Source organism: Gopherus evgoodei, unplaced genomic scaffold, assembly GCF_007399415.2.
Source record: "Gopherus evgoodei ecotype Sinaloan lineage unplaced genomic scaffold, rGopEvg1_v1.p scaffold_102_arrow_ctg1, whole genome shotgun sequence".
NCBI classification, from domain to species: domain Eukaryota; kingdom Metazoa; phylum Chordata; order Testudines; family Testudinidae; genus Gopherus; species Gopherus evgoodei.
In genome coordinates this window covers 152362-166033 of record NW_022059765.1, presented here as the reverse complement: position 1 = coordinate 166033, position 13672 = coordinate 152362, and the positions used below count along the sequence as shown (strand labels likewise).

Genomic DNA, 13672 nt, shown 5'->3' with positions numbered 1-13672 from the left:
CCCTTTTTTTGGAGGGGGGGGCGCACAAAAAGCCAGGAGCCAGCCCTGAACCAAGATGCTCCCTGTCAGCTGAGGCTTTCAGGCTGAGCTGGAACTGACCCTGCAGTTCTGGCTTCAGTAGCAATATAGCGCTCACGGCCGCCTGAGGTGCACAGGCTGGACTGCAGGTCAGGCTGCCCTGCCGCTGGAGAGCCGGAGCGTCACCCCCGTAGGGGCGGCTCTAGGCACCAGCAAAGCAAGCACCTGCTTGGGGCAGCCCATTTGCAAGGGCAGCATGGGAGCTGAGAACCAATAGGGGGCTCTGGGAGTTGTAGTTCCTTGGTTAGCTCCCTGCCTATAGAGCCAGCCCCGGAGCAGGGAAAGAACTACATTTCCCAGCACTCCCTTGGCCACTACCAACTGGAAAAGAAGGAGGGGGGCCTCATGCGGCAGCGTGCTGTGAGTGGAGAGTTGCACTGTGAATGGCAGGAAGACCATATTTTAACATTCAAAAAACAGGACACTCCAGGGGGAGGGAAGTCCCACCCTGCCACCATCCACTCCCTCCGACTGTCCCCCCACAGAAACCCCAACCCATCCAATCCCCCTGCTCCCTGTCCCCTGATCACCCCCTCCTGGGAGCCTTGCCCCAACTGCCCACCAGGACCCCACCCCCTATCTAAGCGCCTCTGGTCCTTGCCTCCTGATTGCCCCCTCCCGGGACCCCTGCCCCTAACTGTCCCTTGGAACCTCAGCCCCTATCTAAGCCTCCCTTCTCCTTGTCCCCAACAGCCCCCTCCTGAGACCCCCCTAACTTCCCCCCCAGGACCCCACCCCCTACCTGTCCCCTAACAAACCTCTGGGACTGCCATGCCTATCCAACCGCTGCCTGTCCGCTGACTGCCCCACCAAAGCTCTGTCCCATCTAACCCCCTTTTCTCCCTGCCCCTGACTGCCCCCCGGAACCTCTGCCCCATCCAACACCCCCTGCTCCTCGACTGCCCCCCTGGAACCTCATACCGCTTCTCCAACACCCCAGCCCCCTTACTGTGCCACTCAGACCAGCTTGTCTGGCTCCGTGCAGCTCCAGACACGCTGCCACATACATGCTGCCATTCTCCCCCGCAGAACCCACAGCCTCCCCGACACACACACACCCAGCACCTGCCTTCCAGATTTTAACACCTCAAAATTCAGGAGTGCTCAAGCTCAGTTTGGGCAGCTGGTACTTCATTTCTCCCAAATCAAATATACTGATCCACTGTAACTTGCTGTAGAAAAAGTAGGATGAAATTGAGCAAGAAATTCTTCCCAGTGGTTATTAGGACTGGAATTGCTATTTTCAACTGCCAGTGCCTTTTTTTGTTTGTTTAAAAGGAAGACAGTGATATTGCATTGGCAAATTCCCCATAGAAAGAAAGAGTGGAACAAAAGAATAATAAAGGCACCTCAACTTTTCCTCATTTATGGAGGACAGTCTTATAATATACATCCAGATATCTTCCAATCACACAAGCTGAACATTGTTCCACTTTACTGCACTTCTATAACCATGTGGGAACCAATCCTGTCTGTGTTTTTGCACATCCAAAATTCCTGCTGAATGACCTGCCCTGGGAGCGAGTTACCAGTGACCCAGGGCTGCGGCAGAAGGAGGGTGCAAGTGGAGATGGGGGAGAGCCTAGGGCTGGGGCGCCAGGAAGTTGGGGGGGCACTGCTGGGGAGGAGCTCAGGGCTGGGGCAGCAGTGGGGTGGGGGGAGGGCACTGGTGGAGGGGAAAGGGGGAAGCCCAGCGCTGGGGCAGCAGGGGTGCGTGTGTGTGGGAAAGCCCAGGCCTGGGGCAGCAGGCGGGTGCGGGGGGGGGGGACCCTAGGGCTGGGACCGGGGGGGGGAAGACATTTTTTTTGCTTGGGGAGGCAAAAAGCCGCCGGCCCTGATCCCATAATTAGGGAGCTGGAAGACATGACTTATGAGAAGAGGCTGAGAGAACTGGGATTGTTTAGTCTGCAGAAGAGAAAAATGAGGGGGGATTTGATCGCTGCTTTCAACTACCTGAAAGGGGGTTCCAAAGACGATGGATCTAGACTGTTCTCAGTGGTAACAGATGACAGAACAAGGAGCAATGGTCCCAAGTTCGGTGGAGAAGTTTAGGTTGAATATTAGGGAAACTTTTTCACCGAGGAGGGTGGTGAAGCATTGGAATGGGTTCCCTAGGGAGGTGCTGGAATCTCCTTCTTTAGAGGTTTTTAAGGTCAGGCTTGACAAAGCCCTGGCTGGGATGATTTAGTTGGGGATTGGGTTGGACTAGATGACCTCCTGAGCTACTTTGCAGCAGAGGCAGACCAAGCAGCAGGTACAATGCAGGGTCGCACCCTGGCCAGCAGATAGAATCTCATGTCCGAGATCCTGGCTCCTATTCCTTTGCAAAGTGTGTGCTTTTGCTCTGGATTTGAGCTGTGGGCCAAGTGCCTCTGGCTTCTTGTCCGGGCTCCATCCTCCATGCGCCTGGGCATCAGCGGGACTGTCTCAGGAGAGCAGCTTCTCCACCCCTGCCGCATCCCAATCTTCACCCAGCTGGGGAAGGCACAGAGGCAGCCCGGAGAAAAGACTCCTTTGAGCACCGGAGACAGCCGGAGCATCTTATTTGCATACCCACAGTGCACTGCGCGCAGCGAAACGAGTCCCTGGTCCAGGAGCTGGTTTTGTTCCCTGTGTCCCCAGTTCCGATGATCCAACTTGGGCTGTCAATCGGTTCAATTCCATTTCCTCTAAAAGCTCTGTGGTTTAGCGGGCTGTGGGAGTACTCACCCTGACTTGTGGTACCATACGCGGTTGCCCTGGCAGCGCCTCTGCCCTGTCTTCTCTGCACTCTGTTTTCTCTTCAATTTGTATACATCTTTTGTCTTTTACTAAAGACTTCTGTGGAGAGGAGCATTTATGAGTCTGTACCCAATTTTTTGAGGCTTTGTTTTGGTGAGGCTGTTTCCTGTTGTGAAAAGAACAGAATGCTATTTGAACTGCTGTCAGTAGCTCAAGGTTTTCTGTTAGTGTATGAAAACAACTCAGAGCTCTGAAAATGACTGTTTGGGATTTTCTGCCTTTTCTTTTTTTTTTTTTTTTAGTTCATTGTGTTCGTGAGATGGCTTCCTAGCTAGCAGAGGACTGTTTTGTGATGTGTATTCTGCTGGCTCTTCGGTTTTGTAAGTTTATGGTTATCACTGTTGAAGAGCAGCAAAGAAATGCATTGTTGTTTGTGTTAACGTTTGGTTTGTCCTAAGAGTGTATGGTTTGGTGTCATTTGTAACTCCTCGGTTAGTTATTGGCAACAGCTTATTGGGCCCCTGAGTTGAAAGGCTGCTCTTGCAGATTTTAGTTTGTCATTGTTGGAAGGTCAGTTAAAGAGCTGCTCTCTTAATCTAGTCCGTGAGGGTTCTTACGCCGCCCTCCTTAATATACCTTCCAGAAGGTGATTGCATGGTTTCCCTTGTCTCCTCACAGAAGAGAAATTGTCCATTCTTTTCCTGTTGGGAAAACACCAGTGTTTTCAAATGTTTTGCCCAGATGAGGGATAGTTCATAGGAACAGAAGAGGAGGAAGGTTGTGGCCCTTTGAGTCAGATTCCTAGCGTTTAAGGCCAGAAGGAACCAGCCCATCAGCTCAGAGGGACTAAGGGGCACCAATGCCCCAAATAGTGAGGAACTGCTTTGATGCAATTGACTGTATGTTTGAGATAGTTGCGTGGGAAGGAGCAGAAAAAAGCACTGGGACTGCGGAATAGCGCTTGCATAGGCTTTCTTTTCCCTGGTTTGCTTTAAAAGTTAACAGTGAGAGATTGGTAGTCACAGGTCAGTGGGTGGGTTTATGGAAATTAGGAGTCTAGAGGGAAAACCAGGGAGAGGAAGGCATCTGCAAGACTTGTCTGTCTAATGTGTCTAATGTGAACTAACGTGTAGCTATTACCAAGAACTGTAAGAATGTACAATGTGCCCAATCTTTTGGAAAATCCCTTGAACATGTTGAAAGGAATACATGAGAATACACTTTATGTGAAAAGGCCTTGCTATATTAAGGTTTCACAGGTAATGCCTGTAAATAGTATTAAAACTTTTCACTGGGGAAAAGACATTCCAGACCTAATGTGCTGTGTGAAAAGGGAAACTGAGTCACATTACCATATTCCTTGCATGGCTAAATGCCAAGATTCTTGTACTATGAACAACATTAATAGCTACATTGATCTGATGTCAATTGGGTTCCAAATATTTGCCAGAGCTTGTATGGATAAAGTAGCTGCAGTAAGACAGACCCAAGGATGGGGCTCTTGGGATGCAGTCAGTGATGTTTGTGTCCTCCCTTCCTGGATCAGTTTTGCATTGGGGGTGTGACATTATTGATATAACCTGGGACCATATAGAACATAGTTTGCAACCAAGGTCCTGTAGTTGCATCAAATCTTATGTAAAGGGGGTTATATAAGGTGTCTAAGACCAGGTTCTGGGTTGCTGGTTATGATTATGCTATCTGTATGTCTGTATCTTTTTGTAGTTGAAGTTAAAAGTATTGGCTGTATACTGCCTGTATTTCAAATTGATGATGTAGTTCTGAGTGACACCCCAGACAAGTTGGTGTTAGCTCAGCCTAGCCTACTTGATTGCCCATTAACGGCCATCAGCTACACAATTGACCCACTGAGAGGAGGCAGATATGCCTTGTAACTCAGCAGGGTGTGCAGGGACTTGCCCATGTGACTCCAGACTCCATTTTGCTGTAATTTTCCACAGTAAGAACAAAGAAGTGTTCTTACACCTGGAAGAGCCTATATAAGGCTGATTCCTCATCTCCATCTTGTCTTCAATCCTGCTTCCTACCTCTGGAGGGACTTTGCTACAAACTGAACCTCTACACAAGGGACTGATGACCCATCCCAGTGGAGGATGTTCTCCAGAGACTTGATTTGAACCTGCAGTTTATTCCATCACTGCTACAAGCCTGAACTAAGAACTTTGCCATCACTGTATGTAATTGATTCCATTTAACCAATTCTAGCTCTCATCTCTACCTTCTTCCCTTTATGAATAAACCTTCAGATTTTAGATTCTAAAGGATTGGTGACAGCGTGATTTGTGTGTAAGATCTGATGTGTATATTGACCTGGGTTTGGGGCGTGGTCCTTCGGGATCGAGAGAACCTTTTTTTTACTGGGGTGTTGGTTTTCATAACAATTCATCCCCAAGACGTGCGGGACTGGTGGTGATACTGGGAGACTGGAGTGTCTAAGGAAATTGCTTCTGTGACTTGTGGTTAGCCAGTGGGGTGAAACTGAAGTCATTTTTGTCAGGCTGGTTTGGTTTGCCTTAGAGGTGGAAAAACCCCAGCCTTGGGCTGTGACTGCCCTGTTTGAGCAATTGGTCCTGAATTGGCACTCTCAGTTGGGTCCCGCCAGAAGCGCATCATCAAACGCCTTCCCTGCAGGAACGGCCGCTCTCCAGTCCACTTGCAGAGCTGGGGAGGGAACCCAGCGCCCCACCCTTGCAGGAACAGCTGCTCCCCAGTCCCGTGGCAGAGCTGGGGAGGGAAGGAAGAGCCCCGCCCCTGCTGGAATGGCCAGTCCCCTCGCAGAGCTGGGGAGGAAAGGCAACGCCCCGCCCCCGCTGAATTGGCTGCTCCCCAGTTCCCTCCCAGAGCTGGGGAGGGGAGGCAGCGCCCTGCCCCCGCAGGAACGGCCGCTCCCTAGTCCCCTCGGCAGAGCTGGAGAGGGAACCCAGCCCCCGCCCCCACTGGAACGGTCGCTCCCCAGTCCACTCACAGACCAGGGGAGGGAATCCAGCGCCCAGCCCCTGTAGGAACGGCCCATTTCCAGTCCACTAGCAGAGCTGAGGAGGGAAGGCAGCTCCCCGCCCCCGCTGGAACGGCTGCTGCCAAGTCCCCGGCAGAGCTGGGGAGGGAAGACAGAGCGCTGCCCCCGCTGGAAGGGCTGCTCCCCAGTCCCTTCACAGAAATGTGGAGGGAACCCAGCGCCCTGCCCCTGTAGATACGGCCACTTCCCAGTCCCTCGCAGACCTGGGGAGGGAACCCAGCGCCCCACACCCATAGGAATGGCCGCTGCCAAATACCCTGGCAGAGCTGGGGAGGGAAGGCTGTACCCCATCCCCCCATGAATGGCTGTTCCTCAGTCCCCTGACAGAGCTGTGGAGGGAAGGCAGAGCCCCGGCCCCGCCGGAACGGCCGCTCCCCAGTCCTCTCGCAGAGCTGGGAAGGGAAGGCAGCGCCCCGACTGTGCTGGAACAGCTGCTGTCCAGTCCCCTCACAGAGCCAGGGAGGGAAGGCAGCGCCCTGTCCCCACAGGAATGGCCGCTCCCAATCCCCTTGCAAGGCTCAGGAGGGAACCAAGTGCCCCCAACCCCGGGCAGGAACGGCCGCTGCCCAGTCGCCTTGCAGAGCTGGGAAGGGAACCCAGCACCCTGTCCCAGCAGGATCGGCTGCTGACCAGTCCCCTCGCAGAGCTGGGGGCAGAACCCAGGGCTCCGCCCCATCAGGAATGGCGGCTGCCCAGTCCCCTGAAAAAGCTGGGGATGGAACCCAGCTCCCCACTCCCAATGGAACAACCACTCCCTAGTCCCCTCGCAGAGCCGGGGAGGGAAGGGAGCGCTCACCCCCCGCTGGAACAGCCAATCCCCAGTCTCCTTGCAGGGCTGGGAAGCAAACCCAGCGCCTCGCCTGCACAGGAACGGCCACTTCCCAGGCTCCTAGAAGAGCTGGGGAGGGAAGGCAGCGCCCCGCCTCCGCTGGAATGGCAGATCCTCAGTGCCCTTGCAGAACTGGGGAGGGAACCCAGCACCCTGCCCCCGTAGGAACCAGTGATTTCCCTAGACCCCCCCCGGGGGGGTATACACCCCCCTTGAATTTCCCCAACACCCCCCCTAATTTTGTGAGCTAGTTACATACCAATTTAGTGACTGTTTGGAAATCTGAATTTAAACTGAAACATTAATACACACTTAAAAGCTTATGCAGTGTATGATAAAATATGTGTATCTGAAAAAGTATACTAGATTTGAGAAGTATGAACATAGACTAGTTTCCTTGCTTCCTTATACAGCTGTTTTGTTTTTTCGATGTCAGTGCATTCATGATGTTGACCAACCTAATAATATCAAATGATGATTTGTAAGCAAAGTCTAAATGAGCTCTCTCTGACAGCTAGTGATGAGATGGGGCTGTGGGGCCAGATTATATTTACATCCACACCTAATCTACCTAGGTATCCAGCAAACAGAGCTGTGTTGTCCAAGTGATAGATTTTGGCTGGGGTTCAGTTACAAACCACTTGAATGTGGGGGCGGGGGGGAATGAAATGTTGTTCCTATTGTATGAGTAAAGGGCAGTAGAACTGTACTTAGCCTGTGATGATTTGAAGGCATCAAGAGAGAGGGTGGGGATCTGTCCCTCTCCACTGTTTAAAGACAGAGCTGATTAGGCTCCGTAGAGTCTTTTGTTCTGTTAAGTGACCACTGCAGCTGAAATCACTGACAATCAGGTCTAAGTGCTTAGTCCTGTTGTGGGGACAGTGTTCCTGTGGGACAGCATTTTTGTGGAAGAGACAGCCCAGATTGCACTAGCAGCAAGGTTCCCCCAATGAAAGCTCAGCTGAAATGACTGAGAGCTGGTGAAACCTCAAGAGACCAACTCGCAGAAGTCACAGGGGCAGGTGGCAGCAGAAGGTGACTGCGCAGGGACATTGGCAACAGAGCGGTGGAGTGAACGGTGGCACAATGAACAGCCGTGGCCAGAGCAAACAGTGAGCAGCTGGAGGAACGAGCTAGGTGCTTTCTTGTCCCCCACCTGGAAGGTGTACTCACGTGAAAGCACCTCTGAACTCTGAGTGTACTCTCCACTGACCAAGGACAACACTGGTGAGTGGGGTGCGGGGGAGGGAAAAGTTAAATAAACATTTGTTTGTTGGACTATATTTTAGTCACTTTGCTCCAGAATGCTAGATTTGTGACTGGGAATGGAAACTTATATAAATATGTTTCCTAGTAGGCCAAGATTTTTAAAATGCATTATTTGCCAAGGTTGTTATCTCACATTGTTGCTATCTTGGGAGGTCATGATGTTGGAGATTTTCTGTACTAAACATTTTTATTATTATAATTAATTTTTACAATAAGAATGGTCATACTCGGTCAGACCAATGGTCCATATAGCCCAGTACCCTGTCTTACAACAGTGGTCAAGGCCAGGTGTCCCAGAGGGAATGAACGGAACAGGTAATCATCAGGTGACCATCCCCTGTTGCCCATTCCCAGCTTCTGGCAAACAGGCTAGGGACACTCAGAGCATGGTGTTGCATCTGTCCCCATCTTGGCTAATAGCCACAGATGGACCTGTTCTCCAGGAATTTATCTAGTTCTTTTTATGATCCTGTTATAGTTTTGGTCTTCACAGCATCCTCTGGCAAAGAGTTCCCTGGTTTGACTTTATATTGTGTGAAGAAGTACTTCCTTATGTTTTTTTAAAACCTGCTGCCTATTAATTTCATTGAGTGACTGCTAGTTCTTGTGTTATGTGAAGGATTAATTAAAATTTCCTTATTCACTTTCTTCGCCCCAGTCAAGATTTTGTAGACCTCTATCATATCCCCATTAGTCATCTCTTTTCTAAGCTGAAAATTCCTAGTCATTTTAATCTCTCCTCCTGTTTCATATCCCTGATCATTTTAGTTGCCCATCTCTGTACCATTTCCAATTCCAATATATATTATTTAGGATGGGCGACCAAATCTGCACACGCTATTCAAGGTGTGGGCATACCATGGATTTATATAGAGGCAATATGATATTTTCTGTCTTATTATCTATCCCTTTCTTAATAATTCCCAACATTGTTTGCTTTTGTGACTGCTGCTGCACATTGAGTGGATGTTCTCAGAGAATTATCCACAATGACTCCAAGATCTCTTTCATGAGTGTTAACAGCTAATTCAGATGCCATCATTTTGTATGTATAGTTGAGATTGCTTTGCAATGTGCATTACTTTGCATTTATCAACATTGAATTTCATTTGCCATTTTGTTGCCCAGTCACGCAGTTTTGTGAGATCCTTTTGTAGATCTTCGCAGTCTGCCTGGGACTTAACTATCTTGAATAATTCTGTATCATCTGCAAATTTTGCCACCTCACTGTTTACCCATTTTTCCAGATGAATATGTTGAACAGTACAGGTCCCAGTACTGACCCCTCAAGGATACCACTATTTATCTCTCTCCATTCTGAACACCTATAATTTATTCCTACCCTTTTTTTCCCATCTTTTAACCAGTTACTGATCCATGAGAGGACTGCCCTCTTACCCCATGATGGCTTGCTTTTCAAAAGTCAATTTAAATTAAATATTTTTAAATGTTTTTTTTTTTAGAAATCTAGACCTGTTATGTGTTTTGGTGTAACTTGCATTATTCTTATGTTAAATTTGCATAATCCTAACAAAACATTTACTTTATTCATATCCCTTTTATTTATCTCATTGGTCCTGACACCTCCCCTGTAAATTCGAACACCCCCCCTAATTTCAATTCCTGGGGAAACCACTGCCAGCAGCCCTCTGGCACCATTCCTGAGGGTTACCCTGCCTTGCTCTCTTCCTGCCATGTTGGGAAAGACAGGTCTCGTCGTTAAAGGTCAGGTGGGCCAACTAGGGGCAAAAGTCCATTCTATGTTTTCCTACTGCAGAGTCCAAGATCAAAGACTCACCTTCAGTGCCACCCAGAGGGGAGGCAAGTCGGGTAATTTGCCCCAGGCCCCGCAGGGACCCCATGAGAATACAGTATTGCAACTTTTTTTAATGGAAGGGGTCCCCAAAATTCCTTTGCCCCAGGTCAGCCCTGCTCACCTTGGGTGCAGGCACCGCTGTGCTGCCAGAGAACAAGCTGCCCCTGCACAAAGAGGACGAAAAAAATCCACCAAAGCCTGTGATTGAACCAGGGACCTTTAGATTTTCAATTTAATGCTCTCCCAACTGAGCTACTTTAGCAGCTGTAGTGGATTATTTTGGCCTGTTGCTTCTCTGTCCAGGATGTTTTTGCAGCAGTTGCACACAAAAAGGATGTCGTTGTGAGCGGCCCATGAAGACAAGACTCACTTTTGCCTGCCTTGCTCAGCTTGACTTGCTTCCTCACCCTGTTCCTGCCCTAGTGCCTGGGTTAACCTGGTGGTGGAAAGGGACTGGGGACCACGAGCGCAGGGACGAAGTTGAGCTGGACCCTGAGCTAGACTAGACCCTGGCGGTGAGAACCTGGCCACCACTTGCCACCCCACCCCGTTGTCCTGGCTTCCCTCACTGGACGTCATTTTGGGAGGGAAGTGGGGCTTCTGCCTCCCCTCCCTGATTTTCACACGGCACAGGAGTGCAAACAGGAAAATGAATGGCTGCTCCACACTCCCACTGGAGAAACCCAACGCCCTTAGCTGTGGTGAGTAAGAAGTGGCTGTTGGCTGACAGGGCCTATCCCTAATGAGCTGGAACAGCAGCTGCCACCTCTCCCTTGGCTCCAGGCTATGGGAAATGCTCATTGCCCGGCTGCATGGGCGGACGCTGCTCTGTGCTCTGGAGAGTGTCTGTATTGCTCTGTCAACCCCACCCCCGTCTTCAATGAGCCAGTCTGGTAAGGTCCCAAGGGCCCCCTCCGTCTCGGCAGCTGAGTGTGCAGACATCAGCCCCCTGCCAGCCCCACAGGCAGCGGAAACACCAGCCCCCCCAGCACCACAGGGGCACTCAATGAACTTCCTGTGGGGAAATGGCTCCTTGGCGTCCAGCTGCTAGAGTGAGAGCCAGGGGAGAGCAGTGTCTGGCTCACCTTGGGGGAGAGAAGAGAAATGATGAGTGCGGATCTCCCTCTGTCTCCCCTGCAATGCTCGTCAGTTCTATTGTCACTGTCATAGTCAGTGCTTCCCTTCAGAGCCAGCCCTAGAGGGATCCGGGGTCTGGGACAAATCCCCCCTTTCCTCTTCAGGCCCTGCCCCCACCCCACCCCACCCCACCTCACCTCTTCCCAGCTTGCACTATTCCTCTCCCTCTCCCACCTCTTCCTGTCCCTGCTCCTCCCCCTCCCCACCCAGCGCCTCCTGCACCCCACTGAACAGCTGATCACTGGCAAGTGGGAGGTGCTGAAGGGGAAGAGTAGGAGCTTGTCAGCAAGGCCTAAAGTGGCAGGGCGGAGCTGGCTGCCAGTGGTTGCTGAGCACCTATTTTTTCTCTGTTGGTTCTCCAGCCCCGTAGCTCCCATGGAGTCGCTGACTTGGCTTCTTTTGCACTCTAGAGAGAGGAGCAGAACCAGGGCTATGGCTGATCTATGGGGCACCAGGTGAGTGGCAGAGGCTTCAGGTGCTGAGAGTTTCCCTGACCCCTCAGGGACACAGTGTGAGGTGGTGTCCCAGGGATCTCTATGAAAGGAGCAGAACAGGATTTACTTGGGGTGGGGAGAGAATTGAGAGTGTCTCAGGGTGTTGTACAGAGGTATTGCCCGGGTGAGATACTGGCTAAAACACAGGTCTCGCTGTGAACAAGATTGGAACCTGCAGAGGAAAACCCTATTAGAGTTCAACTCCAATGTCTTAACCACTCAGCCATCACAGCTGTGAGCACAAAAATGCCCCAATGCCAGAGAAACTGGTAAAGAATCACAATGTCCAGGCTTGAAGTAATCTGAACTACAGAATTCCCACCGCAAACCTGGCTCCCAAAGCACAGTGGGGATTTTAGGTTTGTTCTCTTTGCTTAGCCATGTGCAGTCGCACAGAGAGCACTTTTAAAAGTCTCCCCTCCCACAGAGCAGGAATGGGAAATGATTCTCAACTTCAAGCATGATGTGAATGAGGATGTCTGGACCACAGGGCCAGGGACTGATCTTTGCTGTAGAAACCAGTGACACACGGAACCAGGCTAAGGAAAATGTTTCCTGGAGTCAGCAACTGGATTAGCAGCAGTATTGTGTAGAGAAATGTCTCACAAAAGGAGTCAATGCGTTGGTGGTTTGGTAGCAGAAGTCACAGCTACAGTGGGGGAGGTCTAGCTTTGGTTTCTGGCCAACAGAGGGATGAGTTTTATTGTCTCCAGATTTCAGTAGAAAAATTCAGACCCAAACTGTGTGTGGTGGGGGATTTTCTGGTTTGTTTTGTTTTTCTCATTTGAAATGTCCTTGATCATTTTTCTGGGAAAACTGTTTGGACAAGGCCAAGGAAGAGTCAGAACAATTACAAATCTCCATGAGAGTGAGGGGGCCTCTCAGCGCCGGGGGAGGGGTGGAGATTTTCATGGAGGGGAATTGAGGAGATAAATGAGAGGCTTTTGCGGCAGCAGAGGGGGCAACTTGGCAGTTTCATTTTTACCAAGTGACTCCCCCCAACACACACACACACACACATTGCTCCCCTTTTGCTGCTGCCCCAGCTCAAATCTCACTGACACCCCCAGCACGTGACCTACAGCTTCCCGCTGACAAAGCCCTTATATATCAGAGACAAAATCCTCTCGTCTGCCCCTTCTTCCAGCTGAGCCCTCCCCCCACAGAGCCCAGGACAACCCCGACCTAGACATGCCGCGGAGTCGGGCTTAATCTTCAAAGCCAAGTGCAAAACCTTCAGCCAGGCACATTTTGCTCCCTTCCCATCTCAGCCCAAGTGGCAAGGGAGAAATGGACGAGACACGCCTGCTCGAAGATGCCTCCCTCCCACTTCTCTATAGCCTGCTGTGACATTATTAATATGAACTGGGACCGTAGAGATCATTGTTGCCATCACTGTTATATATGTGCAGCAAATATTATGCAAAGGTTGTCGTGTGAGGTGTCTATGACAAGGTTATGATTTGCTGGTTATAATGATGCTGGCTGTATGTGTGTACCATTTTTGTATTTGAAGTTATGAATATGGGCTATGTATTTGTATCTCAAATGTATTTGATTCCAAGTAGCTTCAGTGTCATCAGCCCCCAACTCCTTCAAGAGTCCATAGCAAAGAGACCCCTCCACCCACAATTCTGGACTCCCTGGGAGGTGCCTCCCACACACACACCCCCAACCCAATCGAGCATCAAGGATTAAAGTGGCAGCATCTAGCGTCAGTGGAGTTCAGTGGCTCAGGCCAGTCACCTGAACTGGGGACCCACCCCCATAGCACTGCTCGAGGGCCTGGGCCCGGAGTGTTCTCAGCCCCTTCCTTACCCCTCCAAGCCCAGCCTGACTCCTCACCTGGAATAAAGCAGAAGCGTCCGTCGGCCTTGCTGCTGTCCAAGTCCCAGGTGCTGCTGTTGTCCCACAGGAAGCTGGCCGAGCTGCTGAGGCTGGGAGAGGGATCCTCCACCTCCTGCTCTGGGAAGGCTGGAAGGTCCCCACTGACTGGGCAGGGCGATGCTTCCTGCTGGAAATCATGGCTGGGCTCCTGGGGCCGCTGCTGCCCACACAACAAGCACTGGAACCACCCTGCCCGGTTCCGCTCCTGGGCTGGGTCCTGCCTGCCCAGCTGCATCCTGGCCCAGCTCCATTTTGGCCTTGACGGTGCCTCTCCCACCTCAGCGCCTGCACCGGGAGCAGATTTCCTCTTCCAGAAAGCTGGGCACTTCCACCTCCTGGCCTGGCAGAGAGCTCCTTCCCCGCCATTGGGGATGGTCGGGCAGCTCCGCTCCTGGGGAAGATGG

At 51.1% G+C, this 13672-nt stretch overlaps 2 non-coding genes across 2 annotated transcripts; one reads left to right on the top strand and one right to left on the bottom strand.

Annotated features, from left to right (window-relative positions):
• The first annotated feature begins 2844 nt into the window (after window positions 1–2844).
• LOC115639664 lies at window positions 2845–2960 on the top strand. The gene has a single exon (XR_003997728.1). It is a non-coding gene; the product is annotated as a U5 spliceosomal RNA (small nuclear RNA).
• A 6979-nt stretch (window positions 2961–9939) lies between these two features.
• On the bottom strand, window positions 9940–10012 carry TRNAF-GAA. Its single transcript has one exon. It is a non-coding gene; the product is annotated as a tRNA-Phe (tRNA).
• Window positions 10013–13672: the final 3660 nt, after the last annotated feature.